The 12,594-nt window shown below is 53.0% G+C and overlaps 1 long non-coding RNA gene across 1 annotated transcript in view; it reads left to right on the forward strand.

The window, feature by feature from the left end:
• Positions 1-12,594, forward strand: part of LOC309622086 — a 97,318-nt gene that overhangs the window by 68,835 nt on the left and 15,889 nt on the right. Inside the window, exon 2 of the long non-coding RNA XR_014240483.1 lies at positions 3,059-3,149. This is a non-coding gene — a long non-coding RNA (uncharacterized lncRNA). The remainder of the gene's footprint in view (positions 1-3,058; positions 3,150-12,594) is intronic.

A 12,594-nucleotide genomic window follows, 5' to 3' on the forward strand; every position in this document is an offset into this window, starting at 1 on the left:
TTGGTAAGACATGGGTCAGGATATTAGCTCAGGATAATGTCAGGACTTTAGATATTGACTGCAGCAGGGCCTTAGAGACAGTGTCTCAGCCTGACTTAGGACTAGCATCAGAGCCTTTGTTAGGTACAGTGTCAGGGACTGAGTTAGGTGTAGTGTCAGGGCCTTAGTTAGGGACAGTGTCAGGGCCTGAGTTAGGACGAGCCTCCAGGCCTCAGTTAGGGCCAGGGTCACGGCCTCGGGACTAATTTTAGGGCCTTATTTAGGAACAGCATCAGGGATTTATTTAGCATAAGAAGCTCAACATTAGTTAAAGACAAGGTTAGGTTAAGGTCTAGGGATTGTGTCAGGGCATGACCTAGGGATAGTGTCAAGACCTTAGTTACTTAGGGCATCAGGGCCTAATTTAGGACCAGTGTCAGGGCTTCAGGTAGGGATAGCGTCAGAGCCTGACTTAGGGAGAGCGACAGGGCTTGAGTGAGGCCTAGTGTCAGAGCCTTAGCTAGGGATAGTATCAGGGCATGACTTAGGAGCAGCACAAGGGCCTTGGTAGGATCAGCCTCAGGGGCTTTGTTAAAGACATTATCAGGGCCTCCGTTAGGGACAGCCTTAGGGCCTCCATTAGGGACAATGTCAGGGCTTACTTAGGGACAGTTTCAGGACCTTAGTAAGAGATGGGTGCGGAAATTACCTCAGGATAGTGTCAGGACATTAGATATTGACGGCAGCAGGGCCTTAGTTAGGGACAGTGTCAAGGCCTTAGTTAGTACTAGCATCTTGGCCTCTGTTAGGTACAGTGTCAGGGCCTGAGTTAGGAATAGTGTTAGGGCCTTAGTTAGGGACAGTATCACGGCCTTGGGACTAAATTCAGGGCCTGAGGTAGTCACAGCATAAGGGCTTTAGTTAGCATAAGAGGCAGGACATTTGCTAGGGACAGGGTTAGGGTAAAGTTTAGGGATCGTGTCAGGAAATGACCTAGGGATAGTGTCAAGAGCTTAGTTACAGTATCAGGGCCTTATTTAGGACCAGTGTCAGGGCTTCAGGTAGGGACAGCATCAGTGCCTGACTCTGGGAGAGCAACAGGGCCTGAGTGAGGCCTAGCGTCAGGCCCATAGCTGGGGACACTGTCAGGGCATGATGTAGGAGCAGCATCAGGGCCTTTGTTGCATCAGCATTAGTGTCTTATCGCGGCCTCTCTTGTTGCGGAGCATAGGCTCCAGACGCGCAGGCTCAGGAGTTGTGGCTCACGGGCCTAGTTGCTCCGCGGCATGTTGGATCTTCCCAGACCAGGGCTCGAACCCGTGTCCCCTGCATTAGCAGGCAGATTCTCAACCACTGCGCCACCAGGGAAGCCCCTTGAATAGTTTTGTATTTAAAGTTTGTCTGTGGGGACTTCCCTGGTGACGCAGTGGTTAAGAGTCCGCCTGCCAATGCAGGGGACACGGGCTCGAGCCCTGGTCCGGGAAGATCCCACATGCCGCAGAGCAACCAAGCCTGCACGGCACAACTACTGAAGCCTGCGCGCCTAGAGCCCGTGCTCGCCCACAAGAGAAGCCACCGCAATGAGAAGCCCGTGCACCGCAACGAAGAGTAGCCCCGCTCGACGCAACTAGAGGAAGCCCACATGCAGCAACGAAGACCCAACGCAGCCAAACATAAATTATAAACTAAAATAAAATTTGCCTCTGAATAACTTTGAGTGAATTTGGTATAAGTTGTAAAGTTTGCATCTACATTCACTTCCTTCCAAATGGTTTCCAATTAATTGTTCCTTAACTACTTTTAGAAAACTTTTGGGATAGAGACTCCGTTTTCGTTTGAATTTCCAGTTGAATGGATTCAGCAGTCCTGTCAGTAGGGCACGCTGCCCCCAGTGACCTGTGAGGGAGGCGCGGCCTGCACTTCCTGCACTGCCCACAGGGTGGCGCCGAGTTCGCCTCTCTGACCCACAGCGCATGCTCGTTCCATGGAACTCGATTGTGAGGGCAGCTGAGAGGAGTTGAGCCGCCTCAGGCGCGGGGGTGGGGGCCTTCGGGTAGGACGCCCGGCTCAGCGTCTCTGCTGAGAGGAGCTCGGTCTCCGTCTCCTTAGGACTCACTTCGGTTTCGGCTTCAGGACAAAGTGGGGCTGCGTCCACGCTGACTAGGGAACTAGGTTTCCTGAGGACCCAGGTGATGCCTGAGGAAAAGGTGAAGAGACGGTGAGGAAAAGTGGGGAGAAGCTTCCTGTGGGCGACTGACCGTTGAGGGGGTCCGTCTTCGTGTGAGCGAGGGAGGGCTTGGCGTGGAAAGCTGGGTTTTTGGTCAGGTTTGGGTGCAGGGTAGCCAGCGTGAGTTATGGGGCGTCCAGTTTTCCCAGCACCATTTATCGTGGGGAGTGTCGTGCTCCTTGGTGTGTCCTTGGTCCCTGTGTCATAAATTCACCGACCCCGTCCGTGTGGGTTGAATTCTGGTCTCTCTGTCCTGTTCCTCTGGTCCCTGTGCCCGTTTTGAGCCAGTTCCACACTGTTTTGGTGACTGTAGCTTCTCAGCAGAGTGTGACGTCAGGGAGGGAGATGCCTCCAGCCCGTTCTCTTTTTTCAGGGTTTCTTTGGCTATTTGGGGTCCTTTGTGGTTCCCCACAGATATTAGGAGGATTTGCTCTATTTTGGGGGAAAATACCATGGAATTTTGGGAGGGATTGCATTCACTGTGCCCACTGCTTTGGGTAGCATGGATATTTTAACAATATTAATTGTTCCATTCCATGAGAACAGGATATCTTTCCATTTATTGGTGTGTCTTTCAATGTCTTCATCAATGTCTTCAAGTTTTCAGTGTGCAGGTCTTTCACCTCCTTGGTTGACTTTATTCCCAGGTATTTTGTTCTTTTTGATGCAGTTGTAAATAGGGTTGCTTTCTTTCTCTTTCTGATGGTTCATTATTAGTGTTTAGAAAGGCAACTGATTTCTGTGTATTGATTTTGCAACTTTACTGAATTGATTTATTAGTTCTCATAGTTTTTTTGTGGAATGAAGTGGAAAATTGGAATTCAAAAATCCCACTGTTTCTACCATATCCAGGTCGTCCACAACACGGAGGACAGCGGCTCCTAATATAACCTTCCCACAGTGCCTCTAAATGACATGTGGACTTTGGGTGAACTGGATCTGGGTAAGGCTTGGCTTCTATATGGAAGTTTGATGTTTTCTCTGCTTTTCTGGCATGCTGTTGACATACATGATGTTTTGAAAAGTAATTGACTTTCCAGTAATTTCAAACATACAACTTTACATAGAGAAAAACAAGTCTTGTACCTTGATTAAATATACTCCTAAATATTGATGTTGACATTATTAAAAATGGAATTGTTCTCATAAATTCTTTTTCAGATTATTTTTTGCCAGCGTATGCATATAAGATAGATTTTCATGAATTGATATTTTGTTCTGTAACTTTGCTTATTAATTAGTTGATTAGCTCAAATAATTTCTTTGCTGATTATAGGTAGTTTTATATATAAGATGATGTGACCTATGTTCTGTGAAGAGACACGGTTTTAATTTTGCCATTCACCCATGGATGCCTTTTATTTCTTTCCTCGAGATTCTGGGTAGAACTTCCAGTACACTATTGAGTAACGGTGATGAAGGCCAGCTTCCTGGCCCTGTTCCTGATTTCAGGAGTAAATCTTTCAGTCTTTAACGTTGAGCATGATGTTTGCTGTGGCTTTTTGTACTACTCTTTTCCATATTGAACAACTTTCCTTTTATTCCTGCTTTCTTGAGTGTTTGTCATGAAATAACACTGGATTTTCATTGTAGATTTTTTGCATTAATTGATATGATTATGTGTTTTTACTTCACACCATTATTGTGGTTGAATACATTGCTTACTTTTCATATGTTGAGCAACCTGAAATTCCTGGTGTAGAGATACTTGGCTTATGGCATTATCCATTTAAAGTTCTGTTGGTTTCATGTTGCTATTATTGTGTGATAGATTTTTACATTCCTATTTATAAGTTGTACTGGGGTAGTTTTCTTGTTTTTTTCCTTTATTTTTAAAATCTTTTTTAAAATAGTGGTTTTATTTCATTTTAATTATTTATTTACTTTGGCCACATCCCATGGCTTGTGGGATCTTAGTTCCCCAGTCAGGGATGGAACCCGAGCCCTTGGCAGTGAAAGCACAGAGTCCTAACCACTGGGCCACCAGAGTATTCCCCAGTTTTCTTTTTCAAGATGTATTTGTATAATCTGATTAGATTTGGCTTGGTGTAAGTGGTTTGGAGGGTTAGCATTAGGGCTGGGGCTGGTGTGAGGCTTGGGGCTGTGTATGGTTTATGGTTGCTGTTATGGTTTAAGTTTTGTGGTTAATGAGTTATTTATGGGTATGGTTAATGAATATATTTTATGGTTTGGTTATGGTTATGGTTTTGCTTATTGGTTAAGGTTTATGGTTTTGGTCTCAGCGTGTTAGGGTTCTGTGTTAGAGTGGGTGTTAGGGTATGGGTGAGAATTGGGGTACAGGTAGGATGCGGGTAGAGCATGGGTTACGGTAAGGTACAGGTTTACGGTACGGGTTAGGCTAAGGTTAGGTCAGGGCTTAGGGTCAGGATCAGAGTTTAGGGTTAGGGTCCATGTCAGGATTAGCGTCAAGGTTGAGCGAGGCCATTGTTTTCTGCTCCTCCAGTGCTGGATTCTCATTGATAGATGAATGAAATGTCTGCTCTGGTCACCCACTGTTTCAAATTGAGCTCAGCCTTAGTCAAGGGTTCTTAGGGCCTCAGAGGTCATGCAGGGTTTCCCTCCACCCTCCCTCCTGGGAAGGGTGATGCAGGCCCCACTCTGTCTGGGCAGCCCCAGGTCCAGCATGGCCCTGACATGCAGGATACTAACTAGACGTGATGTAAGACTTGGTGCATCAGTCTGCCAGCCCCCAGGTGCTGCCTTTTTTTTTTCTTAATTAATTAATTAATTAATTTTGGGCTGTGTTGGGTCTGCATTGCTGCCCGGAGGCTTTCTCTAGTTGCGGCGAGTGGGGGCTTCTCATTGCGGTGGCTTCTCTTGTTGCAGAGCACAGGCTCTAAGCGCGTGGGCTTCAGCAGTTGGGGCTCGCGGGTTCTAGAGCGCAGGCTCAGTAGTTGTGGTGCACGGGCTTAGTTGCTCCACAGCATGTGGGATCTTCCCTGACCAGGGCTCAAACCCGTGTCCCCTGCATTGGCAGGTGGATTCTTAACCACTGCGCCACCAGGGAAGTCTGGTGTTGCGTTCGTGAGGGCTGGTGGGGCCCTCTTGTGACTGGACGGATCCTTTGTTCCATCTGCACGGGTGTCCAAGCAGGTCTCAGGACAGCCCTTGGCCTCTGAGCATCCAGGCAGGCACCCACGTTCCTCCAGCTCAGGTTAGCCTTGGCCCCTCCAGCCCCCGTGGCCAATTACTGAGCTGATTGTGTCTTTACTCTTTAAAATTAAATCACTCTCTCCGGGTGGGCGAGAAGTTTACTTGTGAACTTAGTTCCCTCTTCTCCATTCTTTGGCCACTCAATAAAGCCTGTGCTCTGTCGGTCTCAGCTTTGGTTTCGTTATTCACCTATTTGAACCAGAATGGAAAAAGGAAACGTTCCCTGTCGAGGCAGTGATCCTCAGCCAGGCTAGGGCCCGAGTAGGGTTTATATGACTTAATTTGGTAACAGTGTGTAAGGGGATGGTGGTCTCTGCCTGTGGGGTGGTGGAGGGCACACCTATAGCCACAACACTGGTTCCGTGGACAGCATGGTCCCCTGTGGGCCTGGACCGTGTGCTCTCGTCCCCCCATGCCCGACACCACCTGACGGTCATGACGTGGTGACACTGGCTGCTGGGCGTCCAATCAGGAGGGACCCAGAGGCAGCTCCTGGTGCCAGACCAGACGTGTCTTTTCACAGGCCATGGATATACTTGGTCTGAGGACTTTGCTTTGTGTCTAGAGAACAAACTGAGCTGCTAGCAGCTGATCTGTGCTGTGGATTTGAAACTCATGGGCAGGGCAAGAGCTCCCACTGGACACTGGCTCGGAAGCTTCTGCACGGGTGATGACCACACCAGTGCTTCCTGCCTGAGCCCTCCAGGCTTCCCGCCTGCCTCCTGGGGCCCCAGATACTGGGCTGATAGGGCTCAGCGGCTGCTGGGACTTGAGGTCCAGATGCTCCCAGGTGTGGGGTAAACATGCCACTACCCACTGGAGTCTCCCTTCTCTGAGCTTCAGGAAACAGGAGGACCCACCAAACTGAGCCCATCCCTGGGCTCTGCTGCAAGTCTGCTCAGATTTGCTCTCCTGATCCTGAAGACAGTCCTGCGGGAAACAGGGCCTGCGATTCCCATACTGATGGTGTTCTGTGGAATTTCCATGGGATCCCTTTCTACCCTGTTCTGAGCAAATTACTAGTCAATCCATGCTACTGTCACCCGATGAACAGACTGGGAAGTTGAGACTCCAAGAAGCCAAGTAACGTACGCAGAAGCACAGATGTGGGAGCAGGAAGTGGGGTCTGTGCCCATCGCCCACCCAGGGTGCATGATTGCTCCCAGTAGGTTCCATGTCCCCCCTCTGAGGGGACTGGCTCACAGGGCCTCCTCTTAGGCGGATTCACTTTGCAAACCTTCCCTTCAGCAAGATTCCTTCCTTTCATGGGATTCATCTCACAATCCTGTTTTTGGGGTCACCCGGGAAGTTTATATCACCCTGAAGCGTGTTCAGCCTCACGTCACCAGAGCAGCTTTCCTGGGTGACACTCACCACCTGCCCGTCCACTCCCAGCTGAGACCCAGAGATGCCCCCTTGGGCCCCAAGCCCCACGGCTCTGCCTGGGTGCCCACTCCCCTCCTGCCTGGTCCGTCCCTCTCACGTCCCCTGCAGGGTCACCAGGAGCTCCCACTCATCCTGTGCAGGCTGTCGGCTCTGTCCTGGGGAGGCCTCTGTGGTGTCAGGTAGAAGAAACAAGAGGTACTGGTGGGGCCTCCGTCACGCAGCACAGCAGCCAGCAACCGCCTACTGACCTCATCACTGTGGCTGGGCCTAGATGGGGGTTCAGGGGGCCCGCAGTAGCTCCTGGTTCTCATCTCACCCCAGCACCGCCCACAGGGAAGTGGCTAAGCAACTCTGTGCTGGCTGCATAGAGAGAAGGCTCATTCACGTGCTCCTCCCAGCAGCCCCCGGGGCTCTCGTGGGCAGACCCCTCCCAGGGTATGGAGCTCACCTGGGCAGGCACCCAGCAGCCCCCGGGGCTCTCGTGGGCAGGCCCCTCCCAGGGTATGGAGCTCACCTGGGCAGGCACCCGGCAGCCCCCGGGGCTCTCGTGGGCAGGCCCCTCCCAGGGTATGGAGCTCACCTGGGCAGGCACACAGCAGCCCCCGGGGCTCTCGTGGGCAGACCCCTCCCAGGGTATGGAGCTCACCTGGGCAGGCACCCGGCAGCCCCCGGGGCTCTCGTGGGCAGGCCCCTCCCAGGGTATGGAGCTCACCTGGGCAGGCACACAGCAGCCCCCGGGGCTCTCGTGGGCAGACCCCTCCCAGGGTATGGAGCTCACCTGGGCAGGCACCCGGCAGCCCCCGGGGCTCTCGTGGGCAGGCCCCTCCCAGGGTATGGAGCTCACCTGGGCAGGCACCCGGCAGGGCTGGGCACACAGGAACCGTGCACGTGGCCCTCGTTGCAGAGCACCCCAGCCCACCTGTTGGTCAGAGCTGACCCTGAGCACCTCAGAGCAGGACCTGAACTAACAAACAGCAGCTCCGACAGGTCTGTGACCCTGGGCTTCACTCTGTGCGGCTTCCGTCCGCCTGGTCTTCCGGGGGCTTCCGCTGCAGCCCGGCACCAGGCCTCTGTCTCCACCCACCACCCCTCCTCTCCCTGACTCCTGGGTTCCTCTCGTGTGGAGAGGGTCTTCTTGAAGTTGTTTCCTACTCACGAGCTAGTTAAAATGATTAGAAAATCAGCCAGAGTTGTAGCCCCATGTCAATCCTGACCCTCAGGACCCCACACCTGTTCCTTGGGCCTGGCCGGCACAACAAGGCCCGTTTTCTGCAATTATGAGCCCCTGAGGGGCGAGGATTGGCTGACCTGGGCAGCCTGACCCGGCCGGCCAGCCCTCCCCAGGTGTGCCTGGGCTGAGGTCAATGTAAACACCCCTCCAGGCAGCAAGAGCCCTGCAGCTGTGCCTGACGCCGTATTCTCTGCCCCGTCAGCAGTCTCGGGGCTGGGCTGGTGGGAGGGAGGGAGGGGCCACGGCCTTGAGGGTGGCCCGGTCTGAGTGGGGCTCTGCTGGAAGTTCTCCCCAGGCAGAGGTGAGGAAGCGAGAAAAGGGCAGTGGGGGCCAGGACAGGAGGGGTAACTCGGGTAGGGAATGGAAAGCTTCTAGAAGAGCAGCCGGGGCCAGAACCGTCCTGTGTGACGTGCAGGAGCCCATGTAGCACGTGTGCTGTCGCTGGGGTGGCTGCAAGCCCTTTCCTCCAGCCTGTGAGGTCCTTGCACATATTCAGGCGGCTTTCCTGGGAAGGGTGGGTAAAGTTCAGGAGCAGCTGGCTTGGAGGTCAGCTAACGTTCACAAAGAGATGCCTCCGAACGGCCCAAGCAGCTTTCCAATGAGGATGGTCCTTGTGGGGGGCTGCTGGCAGCATGTGAGAAAATGCCCCGCCTCCGACCAACTTCAGAAATTTTCATCGGTGTAGCAAGTATCTTGATAGGGTTTTCCTCTAACTAGTGGTTTCTTAATTAGCAACATGAATGGTGACATGAAATGTCCTCAGTCAGGATTGAAATACCCCCAACATGTACCGGTGTAAGAACCTCGGGAGGCCGTGTGCAACCCGCACCTTTAGGGATGGGCTTCCTACTTGACCCCTCAACACTGTGGTGTCCAGCCACTGATTTAGGGTTTCTGGGGGCCCAATGCTGACTCTAAGGCTGAGTGGTGGTCTCAGCATGAGCTGGGGTTTGAGAAAAGTGTGATGAAGTTAAGTCTGACTTTCTGTGACAGCTGGGGAGGGGTTTGTAAAGCACCTTGGCTTTTAGGGCAAAGGTTTGTTACTGGAACAAAGTGTCCCCCCCCAAAATGGGCTGAAGCTCAAGATGTCTCTGTCCCTTTCATGTGAGAGTCCAGGGCAGGTGGGTGGCAGGGCCCAGGCTCTGTCCCCCTTGTTTCTCCTCCCTGCTTCCAGGTGAGGGCTCCAACCAGCAGGGTGGGGTGACCAGGTGGGCATCATGCCCTCCGTCCTAGGATGCAGTCTGGCCAAGGCCCTCACCACCTCCACCTCTCCCCCTTGGTAACACGAGACACTGTGCCCCAGCTGTAAGGGGTGGGAAGGCTGGGAGGTGCAGGGTAGCTGTGAACAGGAAAAAGGGAAATGGGATCTGGTGGGCAGCTGCGTGGCTCTGCTGTGAGGGTCACCTGGACGGTAGCGCACAGACTCTGGGTCCTGTGAAGCTTCGATGCTTTGTGGTTCTGGAAATCCTATAGGAGACGGTCCACAGCAGGTGAAGCTAATGCTCTCAGTGGAGGTGGTGAAGCCAAAGATCTCCGTTCAGACTGAAGGTGCCGATGTACATACAGGACAAGACCATCTCGTGTGAATGGACTTCAGGCACGTTTAACGTGAATGCAGTCGTGTTAACGCCTAGCATCTTCTATCTTGTGCCTCTCCTCAGGGACCCCCTCCTCAGTTCCTGAGGATCCTGTAACTCCCGTACAGGGGGATGGAGAGTGGGCTCTGTCCAGTCTGAGCCCTGAGTTACCCTGCGTGTGAGTCTGCTCAGGACCGCCGTAACAAATACCACAGACTGGGCAGCTTGAATAACAGACCTATCATCTCCCAGTCCTGGATGCTGTCTGAGATCAAGGTGTGTGCAGGCTGGCTTCTCCTGAGGCCTCTCTACTTGGTGCTTAGACAGCCATCTTCTCCCCAGGTCCTCACGTGGTCTCCCGCTTTGCCTATCTGTGTCCTAATCTCTTCTTGTAGGACAACAATCCTATTGGATTAGGATCCACCCTAGTGACCTCATTTTTACCTTGATCGCCTCTTTAAAAATCCCATCTCCAAATACAGCCACATCCTGGGGTCCTGGGGGTTAGGGATTCAGCATGTGAATTTGGGGGGACGTGACTGAGCCTATCCCATCCTCCTTAGGAGCCAAGCGTGCCTCGGTCCTTCCCTCAAGTCACACAAGGTGATGTAGTGGCTCACGGAGAGGCCACTCGTGCAGAGTCTGTGTCCCAGCTGGGGAGCCCTTCTCTGCTCTCTCTGATCAGGCCGTGGCCGTGCCAGTCCCCTCCTGAGGTGAGCGGTTCTGGTGTTTCCTGCCGTGTCGCCTGGCCGGCTGAGGTGCTCATTGTCAGGGAACCCAGGAGCCAGCAGCCTCGTGGGGGTGCCGGGGACTCTCAGGGCCTTGGCAGATGTCTCTCCCAGCAGATACCCTAGCGAAAGTGGGGAAACATTTGGGGGATTACAGTGGGGGGAGAGTCACAGTCTCGTTTATGCTTCAGAAAGACCACGTTGGGGTGGGATGTGAGGTGCACCGTGCGGGCAGGGAGTTTTGCCAGGGCCTGATGGAGGAACCAGGCACAGGATCGGGCTTGGGCCAGGGCTGTGGGCATAGAGGTGAATTAGTGTGGGAACTGGCCACAGACTGTTGTCGAAATCTCGGCTTCCCCGTGCACCGAGGCTGAACAGAAATACGGAGCCAGGGATTTTGGAGGAAGAGAGAGATGGTTTTATTCTTCTGCCAGGCAGAAGGGAAGACACAGCCGGCTAGCGCCTCAAGAACTGGGCCCGCCCTCCTTGAGAATCAGGGAAGGTTTTATACGTGGGGCTCTCGCAGTCCGGGGTATAGGATGAGGATCAAAGTAGTGAAGGTCTTGCATTCCTCCTTTTCTTTGCATTATTTCAAAACAGTCATAGTTGGCATCAGGCCGCGCGGTAATTGGGGTCCAGCAGTCTGGTAATTGCGTCCGTTTGCCTCTGGTTTATCGGCCGGTGACCTTGTTTCTGAAATGCAAAGACTATAGGGGGTGATTTGTTATAAGGGGCGTATAGAATGTACGTGCTGGACATAATAAGGTTAGGGAGTGAGAGGCAGGGGATGTGACTCACACAGAGTTAGGGGTGATGGGTGCCAGAGGTAAATTACGTAGTGTCAGGGAGTGAGGTTCGCTTTGTAAAGTACAAATCTAGTTACTACAAATTAGTGACAAAGTAAAACAAGGAGTGATGAACTCTTTCAGGCCAGGTTATGTTTCTTCTCTAGCCTGTTCGCTGTTCCCTTTGTTTTCCTTGTTCTCAGGGGAGGGAGAACTTCATTTCTATTTTTGCTGCAACAAGACTCTGGAGGAGCAGATGACAGTCAGTGGGGCACAAGGAGAGTGGGAGCCTGGGAGACCCCAGTGTTACCGAACCAAACTTGGGTCCGCTTGCCCGAGTGCAGTAAAGCCAGTCTACTGACACCGGGTGTGGTGAAGGGAAGTGCAGCTTTAATTGTAAAAGTGCCAATACAAGGAGAACAGGCGGCTTGTGCTCTAAATCCCCAAACCCCCTGAAGGATTTCAGCACAGCAATTTTAAAGGCCAAGTGAAGGAGGGGGGTTGCAGGGTATGAGATCAGCTGGTGCACAATTCTCTGGTTGATGGTGAGGTAACAGGCAGTTAACATTCTAAATTCTTAGGCATAAGTTCCGGGGCTACCTGTTCAAGATCATCAGGTAGTTAATTTCTTCCGTTTGGTGGTGGTTTTAGCATCTGTAAAACAACTCAGGAAGCGTGCATCAGATACTGTTATCCAGGTACTTCAGAGAGGAGCTCCAGCAGAGGATGTGGGGGAGGGCTCTGTCCTGGGAATGCCCCATAGGGTCCCGCTCGGTTACACCCGGTGCCTGGGCTCAGCAACCAGGGAAGGTGGGGCTGCTCCTGGGTGTGGGGAGCTGCAGGATCCCAGTCCCCTGAGGGCCCTGTTAGCCCCCAAGGTGAGATGGGGGTGCAGTGACTGGACAGAGGCGTCTGGCCTGGGGGAGGGGTCCAGGCTGGAAATGTCACGGGAATCATCGCAGGGAGGGAGAGGAAAGGCCGATGGGGGCAGGTAGGTCACAGCAGACTACGTGCAGGTGACTGCGGTCCTGTTGGAAGCAACTCAGAGCCAGAAAAGAGTGGCCGTCAGGGGCTCAGCTCCATTCTCGTGTTCCTTTGTAAAACCGCTGTGTCAGAGTTTGAGACGCTGCCAGGAGACGTCTGGGGCCAGTGCTGCCATGGCTTCATCAAAGGGGTCCAGGGGGAGCACAGAACCACTGCAGACCCCGCCCATGTCCTCACTGGGAATGAATCCCATCGGGGCTCCTGGGCTCACAGACTTGAGGGAACCTCTGTCCTCAGGACTGGTCTTCCTCCTTCCTCTCACCTGCTGGTCAGAGGCCCAGGAAGCCCCAACCTGGCTCCATCCCCAGGGCCTGGATTCTGGGACAGCTTAGGGGTAAGCAAGACCCTCATGCTCCTTTATCTGCCTGGGGGCGAGAATGTCTTAAACGCTGCAATTGACTGATGATGGAGGGCTGAGTGTTTCCAGCAGGTATGGGTGGAAAGATGGGGCGTGAAGTTCCTA

This window comes from Balaenoptera borealis (genome assembly GCF_965194805.1).
Source record: "Balaenoptera borealis genome assembly, contig: HAP1_SCAFFOLD_1510, whole genome shotgun sequence".
NCBI lineage: Eukaryota > Metazoa > Chordata > Mammalia > Artiodactyla > Balaenopteridae > Balaenoptera > Balaenoptera borealis.